The sequence below is a fragment of the Lepidothrix coronata genome, unplaced genomic scaffold, assembly GCF_001604755.1.
Source record: "Lepidothrix coronata isolate B3197 unplaced genomic scaffold, Lepidothrix_coronata-1.0 Scaffold174, whole genome shotgun sequence".
Lineage (NCBI taxonomy): Eukaryota > Metazoa > Chordata > Aves > Passeriformes > Pipridae > Lepidothrix > Lepidothrix coronata.
The window spans coordinates 1331997-1342837 of record NW_016690354.1 but is presented as its reverse complement, the minus strand read 5'-3'; the positions used below and the strand labels follow the sequence as shown (position 1 = coordinate 1342837).

At 51.1% G+C, this 10841-nt stretch overlaps 1 protein-coding gene across 4 annotated transcripts in view; it reads right to left on the bottom strand.

The window, feature by feature from the left end:
- FOXJ2 (forkhead box J2) overlaps window positions 1–2821 on the bottom strand; it is a 27785-nt gene extending 24964 nt beyond the window's left edge. The window contains exons 1-2 of one of the 4 annotated variants that reach the window (XM_017830121.1): window positions 2771–2821; window positions 1190–1314 (exon numbers count right to left, since the gene is read on the bottom strand). The gene's annotated coding sequence lies outside the window, so the exon portion shown is untranslated. Of the gene's footprint in view, window positions 1–1189; window positions 2307–2770 lie in introns of those variants that run through there. The other 3 variants (XM_017830120.1, XM_017830119.1, XM_017830122.1) reach the window with 3 other exon arrangements.
- Between the last annotated feature and the right edge of the window lie 8020 nt (window positions 2822–10841).

Here is a 10841-nt window from a genome sequence, read left to right as displayed (position 1 = left end):
TGGATAACTGACAGAATCCTCTGCCAAAATGGGGAATCACTCTGGCATCTTTTGTCTGATCTGGCTAGCACATTACACCAAGGAGTTCCTTCTTTAGGGACTCCCTGTTTAACCATTGCTCTCCCAAAAGGCTTCTAAAAGGGTTCCTGCCCTGGCCCTTTTGATCTTGGATTTCCTCGCTGATATCTCACTGGAGAACAGAAACAAGAATACTTCAGGTGAGATATCCTTAGGCATGATTCTTCTACTACTGGAATCTGCTTTGGCTTCATTTGAGATGAAATCTCCCTCAGACTTGATTTCTCAGGAAATCACTACAGTGGTGTCAGAATACTCATTTGTGACTGGGAATTAACTGCCTCATTTACAAAAAGCAGCAGCTCAGCTCACATAGCACCAGCATTAGGATTCATGTTCCTAGCCCCTGAACACAGCATAAAGCACAAACGAAGACTGGTGGCAACTGCATGGCTTCTCTCAGCTTACGGAGCAGGTCCACCAGCACTGTCATGGTTTTCATTCCCAGGCCCCTGCGCACCATAGAACCCACTCTCAAGGGCACTCTTTCCAGAATTCATCCCACAGTCCCTCAGGTACATTAGGACACACATCTCAGAGCACTTGCATGGGGATCTGTACCTCTGGATCCCAAGCACAGCGAGGTCTGCATCGCACAATGATTTTATTCTCAGTTACAAGCACAGTAGAACCCACACGGAGAACTCCACCCCATGAGTGCATCCTTGGACACTGGCACTAGAAATCACTGCTCCTGTCTCCTCAAAGCTTTTTTTGGCCAGTATTACCCTTCTCAATGACCCCTAAATGACAGAAACTAATTCACACCGGTGATGAAACAGGCTGAGCCCAGGATGAATAAACCAGGGGAAAAAAGTAGAAGGGAAAGGGCAGAGAGGTTTCTTACAATTAAATAGGGATAAGGTCTCCCATAAGCTAAATAGTGAGGGAAAGAATCAGGTCAATTCCATACAGCATATAAGGGAGCTAAATGAGGGAAACAGAGAAAGACACACAGAGAAAGAAGCCTGGGGAAAGGTTCAGAAACAGAACGAGAGAAAAGATTAAAAGGAAAGCAGATACAGTGAGAGAAAAGACATGGAAAACAAGGACAGAAGGCGAGAGAGAAGGACAGCTAGGAATAAAGAAGTGATATAATGTGGTCACTCACTCTGTCTGGAAGATTTTCTGGAGGGAGGTGGATTATCTTCAGTGCTGGTTGCTGGGGTGCTGCCCTTCACACTCCTTCTCTGAGACCCATACTCAGAGTGTTGCTGTCAGCTATTCCAAGAGCTTCTTCAAGAAATATTTTGAGGGTGAAAGGATTGTGGATGAAATCAGGATCTTGAGTATTAAAACAATCTGCTTGGGATAGTCAGTTCCCTAAAACAGCTGGTTTTATCCTGGGATGGAGATCCTCTCTCCCTTTTGGCAGCTAAGTACCAAAGGGGTGTTCCCCCGGGAGACAGCCTTTTCACTGACAGTCAGATTATTTCAGAAATCAATTTCCCCCAGTTTCCCTACCTGGAAATCTCTCTTTTCTTTTCTCTAGGTACACCTTGTCCTTAAAGGTGGGCAAATATCTTCCTCTGAAAAAATTCTTGCTATCTCTGTGGATATTATCAGCGAAATCTGTCTTTCCCTGTAACTAGGAGGTGTGTCTTCTCTCCTTGCACAGGGTATTTGAAGAAAACCCTCTTAGAATTAGGGGATGAGGGATATTCCTTGGGATGAAGGAGGATGGGATCAGTATTGGAAATTACCTTTATCTCCAGTTACCAGCAACTGGAAAAGGAAAGAAAAGCTAAATCTGCCTCTGCTTTCTCTCCCTTGTTTCGCTTTGCCGCCTGCTGAGCAGATGTAAATAATTAAAATTACTAGGTAAGTATCTGGAGCTCCTACTTATTTCTGTCTTGGGGACTGCCTCTCTTGGGCATACAGGATTCCTTCTGTGAAGACTCTCCCCTGTTACTATCTGGTCTGGGGAAGGGCTGTCCGCTCTGCTTGAAGGAGGAATTTCCTCAGTAGCAGGGGGGAGGAGGTGGTAAGGGTTATTCTCACAATCCTTAGAAACTGGGATCTGAGGACACCTCTCCCCTCGTATCGAGGGAGCTCCAGAAGACCGTCCCACAGCGAGGAAGAGCAGACCTCCTTCTAGATAGCTGCCTGGGCTGTGTGCCGGGGGCCTCTGCGCAGCCTTGGCTCGTTAGTGGGGAAGGGGGCGAGTGTTAAGCTCCTCACCAGCTGCGGGGAAGGGGCCTGGCAGGGGGGGCCGCCGGGGTGTCCCCGCACCGGGAGCGGGGCTGCCCGGCGGGGTTGCGGGCGGGGCGGGGGGCGGCGGGCAGGGTCTCTCCCCCACCCCGGCAGGCTACGGGGGTGTCCCCCCACCGCGGCCGCTGTCCCTGACTTCCCCCCAGGCCCCAGCTCCTCCTGCCCGGGCTCGGCTACCACGGGAGGCCGCGGCGGCTCACGGGCCTGCGCGGGGCTGCGCGGCGCCTTCGCCGCCTTCCGCCGGGCCGCGGCTTCGTCCGCGGGGCGCTCCCCGGGCTCCGGTGCGGGGGCCCGGCCCGGGCGGCGCTGAGTCTCTCCAGGCCCCGCCGCTCCCGCGGCTGCTGCTCCGGGCTGCGGCTCCACTGCAGGCCCCGGCTCCTCCCCAGCCGCCGCTCCGCCTCCCCCGGCTCCCCCTGGCCGCGGCCGCCCCCGCCTCCCCGGGTTAAGGAGGCGCCGGGCCGGGGGAGCTGCGGTTGCCTACCTGCTCTGCCGGCCGGAGGGAGGGAGCCGGCTGCCCGCGGGGACCGGCCAGGGCCCCGACCATCCCCGGCACCGGGGCTCGAGTCACCCTGGCGGTGGCCGCGGGGCCCTCGCCCCCGAGGGCGCTGCCAGCAGCCGCCTTTTGCCGCCCCTCAGCTGGCGGGATCACCCCGGCGACAGCCGGTCATCGCCCCCCGCCCGGGGGGTCCTCCACCCTCCCGGCTCCCAGACGGCTGCCCGGGCCCTGGGTCGGGGTCTCCGTCCTGGGTGATCCCGCCCGCTGCTCTCACTGCCCACGGAGTGCTTGTGCCCAGCTCCAGTCCGGGATGCTCGGGGTCAACTTCCACCGCAAAACAACTCTTCTCCCCGTCTCTGGTAATCTTCCCTCACGCCTTGTGTTTGTCAATAACCTATTGCAGGAACATCACCAGATCGCCACAACCCTATTAAAAGTCTCATCGCTATCTCTCCTATGTGTTAAAACCAGCTAGAACCATGTAGGAAACCCCATTAATTTACCTCATTAATGTATATTAATATCTAAAGCGGAGGTGCCAAGAAGATAGAGCCAGGCTTTTCTCGGTGATACCAACCACTAGGACAAACAGGCAATGGGCAGAAAATGGTGCATGGGAAGTTCCACCTGAATATGAGGAAGAACTTCTTTGCTGTGCAGGTGACTACACACTGGAACAGATTGCCCAGAGAGGTAGAATCTGCCTCACTGGAAATGAATAAGAACTGACTGGAAACAATCCTGTGCCACGTGCTCTAGGATGACCTGCTTGAGTAGTGACGTTGGACCAGATGACTGACTGTGGTCCTTTCCAACCTACCTATTTTGTGATTCTGCAAATTACATACAGCATTGTCCCACTTTAACCCAGTTGCCTGAAAACTGGGAGTCTCATATTGGGGTGTCTCAGGGCTGCAGACCAAGGCCATTATTTTATAGCATTATAGCATTTATAGCATTAAAGAGGACTGTGCAGCGAAGCACACTAAGTAGACCAAATACTCCAAAATGTGGATGTAGGAAGGAGCAGGTGCTGCCTGGCGTCCCTCTGCACCTGATGCCAGTGTCATAGGCAGGTTGCTTTGACATGTCAATCTGAAATGCACGACCGTGAAACAGCCTCCCTCAGGGTCCCTACCCCAGTTCTCTGAAAGACACCTTGCATTTGATAATCTTTTCTTTTTGTAGGTAGTTTTGCATCTGCATCCTAAATGGTAGCACTTCTGTAAGGTTTGGAGCAGAGGACAGCACACATGCTGGGAGGAAATGGCATTTTCTGAGTAATTTTTTTTCCTTCTGGAAACTGTAATATGGAAATTGTTCTGATGGTAGAAGGTGTGTTGTAATATTTGCTGCTTCTGCACGGCTTAGTTTACCATTGCACCTGCAATGACTCCTTGCATTCCTTCAACTTGTCGAAACCTGTGCCAAAGTTCAACGCCTTCATTTCAGGAAGTCAGTCACCATCCTCTCAAGATGCTGTATGTCCTCCTTTTTCCACACCAAACCATTCTTCTGCTCCAATGCAAGCAGCTCTAGTCATAGCTCTTCTCCCTATGCTACTTACGTGTTCTTCCCTCTTTCAAGGAGGGTTCCCTGCCCCTTTTCCCATATTCATATTATCTCATTACAGACCCCGTTATGGTGTTCCTGATCATTACCAAGGGCCAACAACCACCTCTTTCCCTCCCACCACTACAGCAGAGCTCTGTCCTTTCTCCTAGCCTCACTCCAGTCCTGGGTGAACATCTTAGCTTCAGTTCCCTTGTTCTTCTGCCCCTCCTTGGACTTCTGTTTAGGCTATGTGGTCTTTGGGTCTCTGCTATTTCCATACGAAGTCGCCCAGTCCCCCTCTAGCTGGGATTTGTGTCCATACAGTGCTCGGGCTCCTCTTTGCCGGGAGACAAGGCAGGAGCACCACTGTGCTGGGAGGCACTGACGGGTGGTATCTCCGAGTTGTCTGATCTGTAGCCAACTGCAGAGGTGTTAAAAAGCTGCGGTTGGACTCGACGTGTGCCAGGCACCCAGTGTGTGTTCCCTACTTATTTTTCATTTTGATTTCAGGATCCTCTCTCCCAAATGAATACCTGAAATACTGCCTGCTTTTTATAGACAATAAAAATATATGATGTAACTTAACTTGTTCCACTACTTGAAAGAATGTAAATACAAAAATTTGCATCCAACATAAAAAGTGCCCTAGGGAGGCAGGGCAAAGGATAGCGTGGCAGAGACACACAGAGGTGAATGGATCATGATCCATCATAATATTTAGCATTCAGAGAACAAAGACACATCCCAAAGACTTTCCAAGCTAAGTAGAAGATAGAGCAGATGGAGACATGGGGGAAAAAAGTAAACTAGTCACCATGTAACTTATTTTTACATTACATTCCGTGTATTTTATGCTTCTTCCAATTTTTTCAAGATGCCACTGGTTTTGTGCATGACTGAATTGTTAATATTTGTCTAAGGAGAGCTGTAAATTTTGACAGATGGGTAGCGGGCAGTTGGGGCTTCTGGCATCCAGGAAGGTGTAGGAGGTGGCTTTGTTTTTTGGCAGTTAGGACATTGAAACTCACAGTATTTGGGAAGGAATTCTCTTCCACATCCTGACTGAAGGACGGTTCCTTCCATTTGCAACTAGTAGTAAACAGGCATCTCAGCAACCCCGTGTAACATGCAGGTACCCTAAGGTGTTTTTCTCCCTGACTAGGGTTTGGCATTTGGCTTGTGGCTTTTTATCAAAACCTCTTTTTATCTAGGAAATCCTTTCTTTTATGTACTTGTGTGTAAGTACGAGAATGGCTGAGGGAGCTGAGGTTGCTGAGGAGGCTGAGAGGTGACCTTATTGTCTGCAACTACCTGAAAGGAGGCTGTAGCCAGGTGGGGGTCAGCCTCTCCTCCCAGCTAGTGACAGGATGAAAGGACATAGTCTCAAGCTGCTCCAGGGGAGGTTCAGGTTGGACATTAGGAAGAATTTCTTCACTGAAAGGTTGATTACACATTGAACAGGCTGCCCAAGGAGATGGTGGAGTCACTGTCCCTGGAAGTGTTTAAGACTGCATGGCATTTAGTGTCATGGTCTAGTTGACATGGTGGTGCAGAGTCACAGGTTGGACAAGATGATCTCAGTGGCCTTTTCCAACCTAATTGATTCTGTGACTCTCTAAATGTATATGTAAAAATTTACTTTAGTTACGTTACGAGCTCTGAATGACTTCTCAGAGTACTCTATGGAAGCGACATACTTACCTGGGTAATGATGCATCTTACACAATCAAGAAGCCAAAACTGGTGGTTTAAAACTCAGCACTTTAAACACGTTTAGGATTCAAACTACAAGAAAGCCCGTGATACCTGGTATCCCCACCAGTGCCTGGTATACCCACCAGTGGGTAACCCCACTGGACTTTCCGGGAGCTCGGGAGTCTCAAAGGTTGGAAAAGCGTCAAGGGACGTGTTTGCTGGCCCAGAACGGGACATGCGGGAGTGCAGACACTTCGTCTCCAGCCACCGCTCCCCGTCTCAGCAACAGGAATCCCTCATGTGACAGGCGCTTATGTCCCGATACCAACCTCCACCCGGCTCCCCAACCCCGATGGCGAAGCGAGAATTCTCCCGCAGCCGCCCCCGCACGCCGCCCTCACACAGGCAGCCCCCGCTGCCTCCACCGCGCCTCTCCGGGGACACGCCCACCGGTCCTGCTCTCGCTGGACTCTGGGGCCACCTTAAGAGTGCGCGGAGCCCCCGGGCCGGGCGGCTCCTCCCCGCCCCGTGTCGCATCCAGACAGGGAACGTGTGGCGGGCGGCGAGGCTGCCCCGGCGCGAGAGCGGTGGGAGCCCCCCCAGGGCGGCAGCGAGGCGGGGGCGGCTCGCCGGCGAGGAGCGCGGGCGGCGGCGGGGCCGGGGGCACGCGCGCCCGGCCGGGCCCACCCTCCCGGCTCCCAGACCGCGAGAGCCGCATCGCGCGGCGCGCATTGGCGGGCGGCGGGGGCGGGGCCGTCGGCCTGATTGGCTCACGCATCCATCCGTCAAGGAGGAGATGGAGACGGAGGGACAACCCGCATTTCCGATTGGCCGCGGGGCCCACGGGAGGCGGGACGAGGCGGGCAGGGCGGAGCCGCCCCGTCAGTCACAGAAGTCACCGAGGGCCGCGCGGGCGGGCGGATCCGGGGCCCGCTGGTCGCGGCGCGCGCGCGGGGGTCACTTCCTGCCTGGGGCCCGGCGGCTTCCGGATGAGTGACCCCTCAGCCCCCGGCGGTGCCGCCCCCGCCTCCCTCCGTGCAGCGCATGCGCGGCGGGGGGCGGTAACGTGAGCGTACCCCTAGCTCTCCCGCGGCGCGCGCTGTGCGTGACGTCACGTGGCGGGCGTGGCCGGCGCGGGGTCGACCCGCCCCCGGGACATGGGGCGCGCGGGGAGCGGCGCCCGCGAAATGGCAGCGGAGGCTCCATGTTGTGTGCAAGGGCAGCGGCGGCCGCGCTGCCGGGCTCTGCATGGGCTTTGGGGTCGGCTCAGACCAAACAACGCAATCACAGAATGTGCTGAGTTGAAAAGGACCCATCAGGATCATCGAGGCCAGTTCCTGGCCCTGCACAGGACTCTCCAGGAGTCACCCCATGTGCCTCAGCGTATCGTCCAAATGCTTCTTGAATAGGCAGGCTTGATGCTGTGACCGCTTCCCTGGGGAGCCTGTTCCAGTGCCCAACCACCCTCTGGGTGAAAAACTTTTTCCTGATATCCAACTTAAACCTCCCCTGGCTCAGCTTCTTGCTGTTTTCTCGAGTTCCTGAGAGTGAAGAGATCAGTGCCTGCCCCTCCTCTTCCCCTCAGGAGGATGTTGAAAACCTCAGTGAGGTCTCCTCTCAGTCTTCTCCAGGCTGAACAGAGCAAGTGCCCTCAGCCACTCCTCATACGGCTTCCCCTCAAGGCCCTTCACCATCTTCATTGCCCTTCTTTGGATGCTGTCCAGTAGCTTAATATCTTTCTTATATTACAGTGCCCAAAACTGCACACCATATTCAGGGTGAGGTTGCACCAGTGCAGAACAGAGCGGGACAATCCCCTCCCGTGACCAGCTGGTGATGCTTTGCCTGATGCCCCCCCAAACACTGTTGGCCCTCCTGGCTGCCAGGGCACTGCTGACTCGTATATAACTTGCCATCCACCGGACCCCCAAATCCCTTTCCACTGCTCTCCAGCCTCTTGTTCCTTAGTCTATACACATATCCAGGGTTGCCCTGTCCCAGGTGCAGAATCTGGCATTTGCCCTTTTTAAACTTCATGAGGTTGGTGGTTGCCTGTCTCTAGTTTGTCGAGGTCTCTCTGCAGTGCAGTGCTTGGATGGATGGGTGATGGTGGTGGTATATGGATGAGAACAGTGTCCCTGCTGCTGTCACTGGTGTGCTCGTGCTGCTGTAGGTGCAGGTAAAATCAGAGAGTCACAGAATCAATTAGGTTGGAAAAGGCCTCTGAGATCACTGAGTCCAACCTTTGCCCGATCAGCACCATGTGAACTAGACCATGGCACTAAGTGCCATGTCCAGTTTTTCCTTAAGCACCTCCTGGGATGGTGACTCCACCACTTCCTTGGGCAGTCCATTCCAATGTCTAATCACCCTTTCTGTGAAGAAATTCCTTCTAATGTTCAATCTAAACCTCCCCTGATGCAGTTTAAGACTATGTCCTCTGCTCCTGGAGGCCTTTGAATTTAATTTAGTCACTTGCTCTGCAGGTATGACTGAATTCTCAGGGTGAAGTGTATCCTCTTCTCACACTGCACTCAGGCTCTCAGGAACGGAGTGTGTTCTATATCTTACAGCTATTGCCTTCCTGAGGAGTGTGACACTGTAACCTTTCCAGGTTGCATTAAAAAAATCAAATCAGCTGTGCTCCAGAGTTTTAGTCACTGGTGAAGATAATGGAATATTTTGGGTAGTCAGAAGCCTCTCTGTCTCTCATTACCCATAGAAGTGATTTCTACATGGACTGTCCTGTCTCTGCCATTATCCCACCTCTGCTTTCAAGTAGGACCTGCTACAGTATGAACTCTTCCCTGAAATCCTCAGAAGTCCAAGACAGGGACATTGGCTGTGCTTCCAATACAGAGAGGCTTTGTCAAAAGAAGGAAAGTCCCAGCATTCATTTCTGACTGATGGTTTGGTCTTTGTTTTCTCCAAGCCTGACTCTGTGCAGGCTCCATGCCATCACACATGGCTGTAATAGTCATTTTTCAGTCTACAGCTGCACTTTAATGTGCTTTGAAGCAGGTAGTTCTGTGAATTACAGAACTAACAAAGCCTGGTTCCTTACCAGTTTTGGTCTTGTAATTGGATTCTTTGATGACTGACAAGGCACAAGTTCTAACTGAAGCTTTTCCCCTAATTGGTGCGTTTGTAATGTCTCTTTTCATTCTGGTTCTCTTAAGCCTTTTAAATCTCTAGTTTGTACCATGACCTTTCCCTCTGCAAGGACAAAAATAAAGTCTGTCTTCTGTATTTGGTCCCTTATTTCCATGAACCCTACATGAGTTCCTGTTTTTTAAGATCTCTGCAAGGGACTTTCATTCTTGTCATAGCTTTATAGCAGAGGTTTAAACCTGGCTCACCCGCTTTTCCCTTGATCTTATAGACAGGCATAGTGGCTGTAGATAAGTACAGGGACAGAGTAGGGCTCATTCCCAAGGATCATGAGCAGAAGGAGACTGCTCCCTCTGTGTCCTGAGGTCAGATGCCCTATTTGAAAGCAAGAGATGCCAGCATATCTTAGGTAAATGCTCTTGTTATCCAGCATTTTTTATCCAGGTAATTGGAGGCAGTTGCTTTTCTAAGGCTTTTTTTTCTCCTTGAACATTTTCCTCCTTGTGTGAATGATTGATTAAATACTCACAGAGACAAAAATTGGTGGATTATAAACCCCAGCCTTCAGGACATTCAGGCAGTATATGGGAGATACCAGGGAGATACAAAAGGACAAATACTTACAGCAAAATGCTCAACTGCATGTTCAGATTGTGGTATCTCTGACAGAAAGCACTGCGGGGAGGCAGGAGTTGGGATCCAGGTATCCCACAAACTGGGGAAAATATTTTAACCATGATGTGCTTGGTCTGCCCAGCCCTTCGTATGAGTTCCCTGCGGTCAAGCTGTGCTCTGAATGGGCCTCTGGGAACGATGTCTTGTGTAAAGATTGGTAAGGGAAGTTTGTACGTAGGAGTCTTGATCTGGAACTCCCATTCAAGCTGAAAAACTTGGAGGTGAAGTCAGAACTGTCAGCATCAGCAAGTGCCTACATGATTCTAAGTAATACTTAAATGCAGACTCCTGCATGATTTCTGTGCTTGCAAGGCTAGAGAGTAGAGGACCCCTGGGGTTGAGATTCCTGGCTGTCATGATCTGGCAGACCAGGATGTTGAAGTCTTCAGAACTGTTTTCAGTGGCCTAGGGTCTGTTGTCCTCTATTCTAGCAGACTTGGATGAGACAAAGGCACTTTGCTGGGAAGAGAAGGCGGCATCAGTGAATGAATTGAATTTGTTCTGTGTACATTTTTAATTCATGCTGGTTTTCTGTCAGTGTAAAACATCTACAGAGTTTTCCATGAGAAAATTATTTCTGTGATAATTGCACTTTCCCAACTCAGAAGGTTTATGTAGTGTTACTATGTTAAAGATTTATGAAGTACTCACAAGTGAGACGTATCAGTAGTTGTACAGACAGACAAATTGATAATGACGATCAGATTCTAGGGCCCAAAAGCTCAAAAAGATACTGTTACACATTATACTGCCATAGGCTCAATGAATACAAAGTACAGCAAAGTTGTAAAGTGATTTTCCTCTAAAAAGCCTACATGAAAAGGTACCTTCTTAGTCAGCAATTCAGATGCTTAGGTGTTTTCTGACTAATCTTCTGACTTGACAGGCTGAAATAATTTGTACTATTTTTCCTGCTTGTTAGCCCTGCAGAATTAAAATAGCTCTGAGAGAGGAAGCTGGATACTGCTCCTTCCTGTTGAATTGACAAAATTGTATTCTAAGTTTTGGATACTTAGAGTGA